A 12,065-nucleotide genomic window follows, 5' to 3' on the forward strand; every position below is an offset into this window, starting at 1 on the left:
AGCATGAAAGGCTCAGCGTTGCCGGGTGAGGGTGGTAGGAGGGCAAGCGCTGAGGTCAGCGTGGGTGCAGGGGGAGTGTGGAATGAAAGCTCCCTGGAGGCAGAGAGCTGCCTCAGGCAGCTGAAGGGTTTAAATACCAAAAATAAAGATTTTAAAAACCGGGAAAAAATGCCCACGCATCAGAATCAGTCACCGGAACATAATCTAGATGAAATTCTGTCCAAACATTTCTATTTTTTAAAAATTAATATCGAAAAACTCAAGCCGCCCTTGGGTGAGGTCTCCTGAAAAATGGAAGGCCACCTGGGCAATTCGCCCGCCCGCCAAACGTGACATTAAATGGGCAGCGAAAGATCACGGTTGCTTAATATGTTAATGGCCTTAATAGGTCTCTTAATAGTTGGCGGGTGCGCTGCCGACTCTCGTGTGCACCCACTGACCAAAATATCACGCGCTATTTCACGCTTCAGCGTATTGGGCGTGCGCCCGCACACTGAGTGAAAAATTCTGCCCCGGGTCTGATCCTGGTCTGACCTGAGTTACCTGAAATGAGCCAGTGTGATGGGAGGCTTGTGCTGCTCGCATTGGTGTTCCCCAAGGTGAAGTGGGGAAAATCAGCCAGGGTCCCTACCCCTGACAGCTATCCGCTGACCCCCACTTGGATGTTTCTGAAGGCAGAATGAGGCTCAGTGATGTCGTCACCGTTAAGGCTCAGACTTAAGGATACGGCTCGAGGCTAGTCAGCATATGCAGAAACATGCTACAGCAAGAAAGTTTGCAAGACAGGCAGTTAAGAACATAAATAAATAGAAGCAGGAGTAGACCATATGGCCCCTTGAGCTGACTCCGCCATTCAATGTGATCATGGCTGATCTTCTGCTTCAACTCCACTTTCCCTGAGAAACCAGAGATCTGTCTCCTTAAATATATTGAATGATGGACAATCCACAACCCTCTGGATTAAAGAATGCCAAGGATTCATGACCCTTTGAATGAAGAATGTTCTCCTCCTCTCAGTCCTAATGTAAGGCCTCTTATCATATACAGAAACAGAAAAGGAAAAGGATGTTCACCATCAACTTACATATTTCCTTTGTAATAAAGTATGTTTAACACTCTTTATTCAATCTGTCCCAATCTCCATACATAATAAAGTAGGAAGATAGAAAAAACATTCATCAAGGGCACCAGATGAATCCTTAACTCCGCCACCTTGACTTTTTGTCAAGGATTTACCACCCAGTTTACCCCTAGAGATTAAACACAGCTACATTTTACTTGTTGAACTATCCGACATTGACGATAATTATATTAATATTTACATTACTAAACTTCCACCAGGATCTCATATACCGCTGAGTGAATGAATTTACCCTTCTTCATAATTATCGAAAGAAGAAGTCAGATGAGGTCACGAATCAGCAATTGTTTATTAACCTTATAATCCTAGTTCACAGCACTGAAATTAAACATTGAGTGTATGGGCAATTAATAGAAAATGTTAATTGATAAAATGAATAACAAAGGTCATGAAGGAAGTTCAGTTATGTCCACAGTAATTCACATTGACTGTGGGTGGACTATAAATTTATTGTTGGGATTAGTTTTGAAAATTGATATAAATTGATGAGATTAATTTAGGATTAGAGTTAGACAGCTGGCAAGTTAATTAGATAATCAAATCACTGAATCGATTAAGGTCCATTTGCTTGTAGGTTGTCTCTGTTGTAAGGCTGCTTGACTGACATCCATTCCTGGATGGGTTGAAATTCCCTCCAATTAAACACTGGCAATATCAAAGCTATTGTCTTCGGACGTGTCACAAATCTCGTTTTCTAGCTATTGATTCAATTCTCTTCCACTTTCTGATGCTGAATAAGACTGTTAGCAATAATGATGTCCTATTAGACCCTGAGCTGAGCTTTCAACCCCATATCTTGTCAGCACCAAGAGTGCCTAATTGTATCTCTGTAACTCTTCCCAGCCCTGCCCACCTGCTACTGAAAGTCTCCTCCATACATTTGCTGTCTTCCGACTCGACTATTCCAATGCTCTCCTGGCCGGCCTTCCAGTTTCCACTCTCCATAAGTTTGAGCTCAACATCTCTGCCGCATGTATCCTAACCCACATCAAGCTTTCATAGTTTAATTATCATTAACCATTTCCAGTCCGAGCATTCAGTTTGGCTACAGGCTCCATTTTTAAAATTCATTCACGTGATGTGGGCTTCGCTGGCTAGGCCAGCATTTATTGCCCATCCCTAATTGCCCTTGAGAAGGTGGTAGTGAGCTGCCTTCTTGAACTGCTGCAGTCCATGTGGTGTAGGTACACCCACAGTGCTGTTAGGGAGGCAGTTCCAGGATTTTGACCCATCAACAATGAAGGAACGGCGATATATTTCCAAGTCAAGATGGTGTGTGGCCTGGAGGGGAACTTCCAGGTGGTGATGTTCCCATGTGTCAGCTGTCCTTGTCCTTCCAGATGGTAGTGGTTGTGGGTTTGGAAGGTGCTGCCTAAGGAGCCTTGGTGAGTTCTTGCAGTGCATCTTGTAGATGGTACACACTGCTGCCACTGTTAGGCAGTGGTGGAGGGAGTGAATGTTTGTGGATGTGGTGCCAAGCAAGCGGGCTGCTTTGTCCTGGATGGTATCAAGCTTCTTGAGTGTTGTTGGAGCTGCACTCACCCAGGCAAGTGGAGAATATTTCTCTACACTCTGACTTGTGCTTTGTAGATGTGGACAAGCTTTGGGGACTCAGGACCCATAGACCCACAGCAATGTGGTTGACTCTTACATGCCCTCTGAAATGCCCTAGCAAGCCACTCATTTGTAACAAACCGCTACAAAGTCACAAAAAAGGAATAAAACCGGATGGACCACCTGGCATCGACCTGGGCACCGAAAACGACAACAGCAATCTCAGCCCTGTCGACCCTGCAAAGTCCTCCTTACTAAAGTCTGGAGGCTAGTGCCAAAATTGGGAGAGCTGCCTCTCAGACTAGTCGAGCAACAGCCTGACATAGTCACCCTCATGGAATCATACCTTACAGATAATGTCCCAGACACCACCATCACCATCCCTGGGTATGTCCTGTCCCACGGGCAGGACAGGCCCAGTAGAGGTGGTGGCACAATGGTAAACAGTCGGGAGTGAGTTGCCCTCAACATTGACTCTGGATCCCATGAAGTCTCAAGGCACCAGGTTAAACATGGGTAAGGGAAACTCCTGCTGATTACCAATACTGCCCTCCCTCAGCTGGGAGTCGTGAATGGTGCTGAACACCGTGCAATCATCAGTAAACAAATCCACTTCTGTCCTTATGATGGAAGGAAAGTCATTGATGAAGCAGCTGAAGGTGGTTGGGCCGAGGACACTACTCAGAGGAACTCCTGCAGTGATGTCCTGGAGCTGAGATAACTGACATCCAACAACCATAACCATCTTCCTTCATGACTCCAACCAGTGGAGAGTTTCCCCCCGATTCCCGTTGACTCCAGTTTTGCTAGGACTCCTTGATGCCACACTCTGTCAAATGCTGCCTTGATGTCAAGGGCAGTCACTCTCACCTCACCTCGGGTGTTCAGCTCTTTTGTCTATGCTTGAACCAAGGCTGTAATGAGGTCAGGAGCTGAGTGGCCCTGGCAGAACCCAAACTGGGCGTCAGTGAGCAGGTTATTGCTAAGCAAATGCTGCTTTATAGCACTGTTGATGACCCTTTCCATTACTTTACTGATGATGGAATGTAGACTGATGGGGTGGTAATTGGCTGAGTTGGATTTGTCCTGTTTTTTGTGTACAGGACATACCTGGGCAATTTTCCAGATAGCCGGGTAGATGCCAGTGTTGTAGCAGCTTGGAACAGCTTGGCTAGGGGCGCGGAAAGTTCTGTAGCACAAGTGTTCAGTACTATTGCCGGAATATTGTCAATGCCCATACCCTTTGCAGCATCCAGGGCCTTCAACTGTTTCTTGATGTCACGTGAAATGAATCAAATTGGCTGAAGACCGGCATCTATGATGCTGGGGACCTCCAGAGGAGGCCGAGATGGATCATCCACTTGGCATGCCTGGCTGAAGATTGTTGCAAATGCCTCAGCCTTATCTTTTGCACTGATGTGCTGGGCTCCTCCATCATTGAGGATGGGGATATTTGTGGAGCCTCCTCCTCCAGTGAGTTGTTTAATTGTCCACCACCATTCATGACTGGATGTGGTAGGACTATAGAGCTTAGATCTGATCTGTTGGTTGTGGGATTGCTTAGCTCTGTCTATCACTTGATGCTTAAGCTGTCTGGCACGCAGGTAGCCCTGTGTTATAGCTTCACTAGGTTGACAACTCATTGTTAAATGTGCCTGGTGCTGCTCCTGGCATAGCTGCCCTGCACTCTTCATTGAACCAGGGTTGATCCCTGGCTTGATGGTAATGGTAGAGTGGGTGATATGCCGGGCCATGAGGTTACAGATTGTGTTCGAGTACAATTCTGTTACTGCTGATGGCCCACAGCGCTTCATGGATGCCCAGTCTTGAGTTGCTAGATCTGTCTGAAATCTATCCCATTTAGCATGGTGGTAGTGCCACACAACATGATGGAGGGTATCCCCAATGTGAAGGTGGGACTTCATCTCCACAATGACTGGACGGTGGTCACTCTTACCAATACTGTCATGGACAGATGCATCTGTGGCAGGCAGGTTGGTGAGGATGTCCTAGGCCCAACCATCTTCAGCTGTTTCATCAATGGCCTTCCTTCCATCATAAGGTCAGAGTGGGGATGTTCGCTGATGATTGCACAATGTTCAGCACCATTCGCAACTCCTCAAATACTGAAGCAGTCCATGTCCAAATGCAGCAAGACTTGGACAACATCCAGGCTTGGGTTGACAAGTGGCAAGTAACATTCGCACCACACAAGTGTTAAGCAATGGCCGTCTCCGACGTGAGAGAATCCAACCATCGGCCCTTGATGTTCAATGGCATTACCACCACTGAATCCCCCACCATCAACATCCTTGGGGTTGCCATTGACCAAAAACTGAACTGGACTAGCCATATAAATACTGTGGCTACAAGAGCAGGTCAGAGGCTAGGAATCGTGCGATGAATAACTCACTTCCTGACTCCCCAAAGCCTGTCCACCATCTACAAGGCACAAGTCAGAGTGTGATGGAATATTCCCCACTTGCCTGGATGAGTGCAGCTCCAACAACACTCAAGCGGCTTGACACTGTCCAGGACAAAGCAGTCGCTTGAGTAACACCACATCCACAAACATTCACTCCCTCCACCACTGACACACAGCATAGCAGAAGGTCAAGGGCAGCAGATAGATGGGAACACCACCACCTGGAAGTTTCCCTCCAAATTACTCACTATCCTGACTTGGAAATATATCACCGTTCCTTCACTGTTGCTGGGTCAACACCCTGGAACTCCCTTCCTAACAGCACTGTGGGTGTACCTGCAGCACATGGACTGCAGCGGTTCCAGAAGGCAGCTCACCGCCACCTTCTCAAGGGCAACTATGGATGGGCAATAAATGCTGGCCAAGCCAGCGAAGCCCACATCCTATGAATGAGTGAAGAAAGGGGAGGTGGTGAGTTACTCGCCACTGGATTCCTAGTCTCTGACCTGCTCTTGTAGCCACAGTATTTATGTGGCTAGTCCAGTTCAGTTTCTGGTCAATGGTAACCCTCAGGACGTTGATAGTGGGGGATTCAGCAATGGTGCTGCCACTAAATGCCAAGGGGTGATGGTTTGATTCTCTCTTGTTGGAGATGGTCATTGCCTGGCACTTGCGTGGGGCAAATGTTACTTTCCACTTGTGAGCCCAAGCCTGGCTGTTGTCCAAGTCTTGCTGCATTTGGACATGGACTGGTTTAGTATCTGCGGAGTCACGAATGGCGCTGAACATTGTGCAATCATCAGCGAACATCCCCATTTCTGACCTTATGATGGAAGGAAGGTCATTGATGAAGCAGCTGAAGGTGGTTGGGCTGAGGACGCTGCCCTGAGAAACTCCTGCAGTGATGTCCTGGAACTGAGATGATTGGCCTCCAACAATCACAACCATCTTCCTTTGTGCTAGTACTGACTCCAACCAGCAAGAGCTTTGCCCCTGAATAAGGGAGCCTATTTAAAGGATTTATGTTATTTCTGCTACAAGGTCAGGAGCTGCCCTCACTCAATGAAACTCATTGTTCCAGTTCCACATTTCTTTTAGTTTAAAACCTGGCTACATTTTCAATGCCCTAACTTTTTGAATCAAGATTTCCATGCCTGGAAGATTACCCCAAATATTTATAAATATTTATCATTCTTTGAGTAAAGAAGTTGCATCTGATATTTTGTTTAATTTTCTTTCATTAACTTCCATTTTGTCCTCCAGCCCACAATGGATGTGGAATCTTTCCAATCTCTCAGCACCAGTTTTGTTCCATGGTGTAAGTGGGGAGCAAGCACATTATGCTCTGGCTGCCATTTGGCTACATTATTTACAACATTATTTTCTGATACATGAAAGAGATTGTCACGATAAAGTAACTGGCTTAGTCTCTGCACTCACTCTTGTAACCACACTCTCTGGGATACTTAATGGATTGCGTGAAAATGCTGCATAAGTGGAAATATTTTTGAAGTAATACTCTGGGTTCATCTATAGATTTAATATGACGTGTATCTGGTAATATCCCTTCCTTTCAGACTAGGGTTGCTCTAATCTTTCCTCAAACCTTTACATTTGAAGTCAGTCATTTTGTTTGCTCTCTACGCTCTCTAGTAGAACTAGGAGGTGAATAGAAGGATAAAAACAAAAAAACTACTGCGGATGCTGGAAATCCAAAACAAAAACAGAACTACCTGGAAAAACTCAGCAGGTCTGGCAGCATCGGTGGAGAAGAAAAGAGTCGACGTTTCGAGTCCTCATGACCCTTCAACAGAACTTCTGTTCTGTCTGTTGAAGGGTCGTGAGGACTCGAAACGTCGACTCTTTTCTTCTCCACCGATGCTGCCAGACCTGCTGAGTTTTTCCAGGTAATTCTGTTTTTGTTGAGGTGAATAGAAGGTTCTGACTTCTCTGATATAAGTTCAGTGGAAGGGCTGTAGAAACCTTGTAACATTGGAATAAATGGGGCTAATACTGTTTTCCCAGAGTTTCTGCAGCCTTTCCATCAAGGTTACAGCAAACGAGTAGGAGAAACTTGTATGAAAATTTGCCCCTTGTTTGTTTTAATTTGTGCACTGCTGACCAAAACCAAACATACACTCCAGGGTTCTGGCTACAGCCTTCTATTATGCTTGCCAGATTTATGCCTGCTGGTGTCACATTGATACCAGGTTTAGACGGGAGTCAGGCCTGGTGTCCTTTAATGAGGCCTAGGCCTTAAACTTTCCTAGGCCTTACTTCAGCGAGCTGTTTATCCTGAGTTAAACTTGGGCATTTGTAATTTCAAGTGTAATATTCACCTCGCAAAAGAATTCACCATTTTATCAGAAATGTTAGTTTTATGAAAACAAACAGGACAAGCCCTTGCTTGGAGCAGCAAGCAGAGCAATGGCATATGAACACACTAAGTATCCTGATGCTGATCTGCTAATATTTCTACATTATAGTTTTACTATTTTCCTGTGGTAATCTGCAAATCAGCATTTGCTGACGATGGCTTCATTGTAAACCAGGAGATCTCTGCGTGGAAAATTGTAGGCGCGGACCTGCCTCTCATCATTCTCCAATGTTGTAGAATCCCTGAGGATGACCCTGAAGCAAGATATCAGTGGGAACTGAGGCCCCCTTGTAAAATGTCGTCGAGCAAAACTATTCTGGAAGGAATTTTGCAGAGCACAGAACTCTGTACAAACACCTCAAGGAAATCTGCTGGCAGAGACTTAGAAGCATCTGCCACTACTTCCAGGTTCAGAAAAAAAGCATGACACACCAGCTGGCAGTGAACTTGTGTTCGGGATCAAATAATATGTTGCCTAAGTGTTTGGGTTTCACTGGTATTTTCTTGTTGACTTTCATCTTTGACAGGAGCCTCGATCTTGCATCCAATCTTCAATGACACTCACACATTTATGTATTTGTGTGGTCAGCAATGTTTTTGGTGACTTTTTATGAAATTCTGATGAAAGGCACAGTGCAATGCCAAGAGAAGCAACACCCATTTCTCCTGCCAACACTCAGCATGGAACAAGCATTGTCCCTATGATTGATTATTCAGATTCAAAAGCTACTTTATTGCCCTGGTTTACATCCCTCCACTCCTGCAAGCAATTATTCACTGTGGGGAACAGTTTCTTAAATGCTGACTGATCCGTGTGGCAATTTTCATTGTCAATTGAACTCTAGATGACCTTCTGATAGGAGTAAGCACATTATAGCAATTGCACTCCAAGGTCACTCTTGTAGCGCCTTTGTTATTCTTTGACGGGTATATTTTAGAGGGTCTGGGAATAAAAGAAACTCGAGATTAGCACATCACTTCAAGGTTTCCTTCAGGTGTAACACTGATCTGTCTCCATTGTCTCACCCAAGCGGCTATTCTTCATGGGCGGGATTTTCTGCTCAGCGTGCGGCTACGCGCCCAATGTGCTCGAGTGTGAAATAGCGCGCGATGATGTCAGGCGAGCGTCCCGATGTCGTTGCGTGCTCACGCGATATTTTGGTCGTGGGGAGCCACGCAAGAGTCGGCGGTGAACCCGCCGACAACTAAGAGGCCTATTAAGGCTATTAAGGTAGTAATTGCTGGCAATTTTTCACTGCCCATCCAACATTAAGATTGGCGGGCGGGCGGGCGAATCAGCCTTTGCATTTTTGAGGAAGCCTCATCCAAGGGTGGGATGACTGATTTTTTAAAAATCAAAATGTTTTGAAAAATATTTCATCATGCGTATGTTGAGGTGCCTCACCCTGATAATGTGGACTTTTTTTTCTGGATTTTAAATTCCGTCTTTATTGATTTTAAATTTGTCAGCTCCCTGAGGCAGCTCTCTTCCTTCAGGGAGCTTTCCTTCCGCGCTCCCCCCACGCCCACGCTGACTTCAGCGCTCGCCCTCTCCCCCCTCACCCCCTACCCCGGCAGCGCTGAGCCTTTCAGCGCGCCTTTCACAATGGCTGGCCGTTAATTGGCCAGCCAGCGTGAAATTGCGGTCGGGGGGCGATCGTGGTCGGCAGTCCATTCCCCGGCCGCTCCGGGGCCCGGTGATCGAGGCCGCCCACCGACTCGAAAATTCTGCTCCATGAGTGAGTGTAGGCAACATATGTCAGGAGGCTACCACGCATAGTACTGTCCTTATGTAATATTCACATAAAGTATTTTGCAATAAACCCATAATTAGTAATCGGGAACTGTAGTTGATTCTTTCCTTCCCCTAGTCCAGGGTACTGAGGACAATTGTAGTGTGCCTACCAATACTGCAGCTGAAATCAGCTAATTCAGGACCAAAGAGGAATGAAGATCTTAAGCATGATCTATTTACTTTTCTGTCTTGTTTCACCAACCTCCACTGTCATATATATTTTCCTCGATCACCACAATGCTCCTGTTGTTTTGAGCTAAACATACATTAAACATTCGATTGTAGCACTGTTTTTCTTATGACCATAAAGCTGTGAAACTCTTCTCCTCTCTCAGTTGACCCTCCCTTGTACAATCCCTTAGGTTTTAAGATGCAAACTTGGCGTTAACTAGTCATGACACTCTGCTGACCTTGACTTCGGAACTCTTGGTTATGTTGTATCCAATGTGCCTTGGCTTTTCAGCTACGTTTCTGAACTATATTTAATAAAACATCTCATTTCAAGCAACGTATTCCCCAATTGGAGTATCGGAAGAACTCCTACTTTATTATTTGATTAAATGAAGTCAAGGCACAACTTTGTCGTGGCGCACTGACTGCACTGGATAAAAGATGACATCACTGTGCATATGGTGTGCAATCCATTGAAGAATCGTGCATCTGTTGGGTGCTTCATGCACATTGGTTGTTTATGGGACATGGATGCCATGAACACAACCAACAGTCTGTAGTCAACTGAGATCTGCAGCAAGTGCCCGTTCTATTACTGGCACAATCACTATGCCAACTTCTTTATTCGAGCAAGCCATGCAGTTATTGTCTTCACAATATACGCGTGAACCAGCTGGTATTCAGGTTTATATCAGATGCATAATACGGGAGGTAGTAAAGGTGTTAGCGTTTGTCTATTGTGCAATGTTTATGTATAGGAATGAAATGAAACAAACACAGACCAAACAGTGCCAGTTGGGAATGAGATTTTGTTCATTTTTACAAAAGCAAAAACACTGAGAGTTCTGGAAATCTGAAATAAAACCAGAAAATGCTGGAACACTCTGTAAGCCTAGCAGCATCTGTACAGAAAGGAACAGAGTTAATGGCCCTTAACTTCCGAGCTCTGGGGCATCGTAACTGGGGTGTACCCCAAAGATATGCTGTGGAACGCTCCCCGGAGGTCCCCAGGGAAGGATTGCATTGCAATTGCCCTGGAAGTACAACCTTCCCTTGGACAATTGCCCTGCAATGGGAACCATCTTAAAGTATGATTTAAACCGGAAACTTTGGATGGTTCTGACTGTCTTACACTAATAGTTACCCAGAAAAATTTAGAATAATTAAAACCACTCCTAACTTCTAGGTAACTATAGTACTGACCACCTCCCCCCCACCCTCCCTATAGCCCCCCAACTTCCCCATCTGGCCACCCCTCCGACTACCACCCCACCATCCCTACTAACACCCCCAAACCCCCGATTATACCCCCGACCACCCCACGGCACTCTACCCAGCTCATCGACCCCAATGGAATCCCCCAACTACCCCTGACCCCCCCATGGAACTCCCCCAACTCCCCTGACCCATGCATGAGCCCCCCAGCTACTCCTCAACCCCCCCCACGGGACTCCCTTCATAGCCCCGCCCCCTCCACGAGACTCCCCCCAACTACCCTCCCTTCCCCCCAATTGTCACCTCCACTGACCGCCAGACATCAACCCCCCTCTACTGACCACCCAAACCTCCACCACTGACCAACTTCCCTACTGAGCCCACCCCACTGACCACCTTACCCCTCCCATTGACCACCACACCACGCCCCACCACTGCCCACCAGCCACTGGTCACCTGGCCCCTTCCCTCTCACTGACCACCCAACCCCTGCCCCCCACTAACCAGCCAACGCCCTCCGCCCTGCCCTCCCATTTCAGGTCGATGACCTTTTGCATTGTATTGTGCACGTGTATAAGAGGTGATACTGAAAAATACACAAGCTGTAGATGGTAGATTTTATCCTACTGTGTGTTGCAAGTGATGCAAGGAATAAAATTCAGTCAGAAGACCCTGATTTCCAGTCATTTTTTTGAGCTCTTTCTGTAATCCTGTGTTCCTGGTGTAAGACATGTCACTAGAGTTTTATTGAATGATCATATTCTAAAACAAAACTTTAGATCATTTATATGTTGACTTGCTTAAAATAACATAAATGTGGTGTTTTGAGGACAGTGAATAAAACGATACTGCACAAAATGTCTACAGCATTTAATAATGTTTGGCTGATTCTTAAAGGGCAACACCCACCCCACCCACTGAAACACCAATGGCATCGCCACAGATCCGGTTTGAGTGGGCTGAACTCAGCTGGAGCGTGTTACAATTGGCTTCACTGAGAGGTGGGGGTGGGGGTGGGGGTGCCCAGTTATCAACCAAGGATCCAAACCCTGATTGTTGTCCAACGACTCCTGTTGCTCAACTTCACACTTGTATACTTCAGGCTAAGGGACTCGCTCAGTCTCAGCTCCTGCATGTGTCTCAGTGTCATCTTCTGAGCAAGTGTTGCAAGCTCTGGATAAAATTATATGTCCTGTACAGGAACTAACACTGACACACTCATAAACTGTACAGCACCAAACAGGAGTGAGTTATCCTTTCTCCCCAGTGTGTGCTGTATATGTGTGAATTGTTGCCAAGCTGCACTAGTCACACGGAACCAGATGGGCCTTCAGTGAATCATGCACTATAATCCTTAGGTCCTTCTAATGCTCAAAAGCCGTTAGTG

This window comes from Cetorhinus maximus, chromosome 8 (assembly GCF_964194155.1).
Source record: "Cetorhinus maximus chromosome 8, sCetMax3.hap1.1, whole genome shotgun sequence".
NCBI classification, from domain to species: domain Eukaryota; kingdom Metazoa; phylum Chordata; class Chondrichthyes; order Lamniformes; family Cetorhinidae; genus Cetorhinus; species Cetorhinus maximus.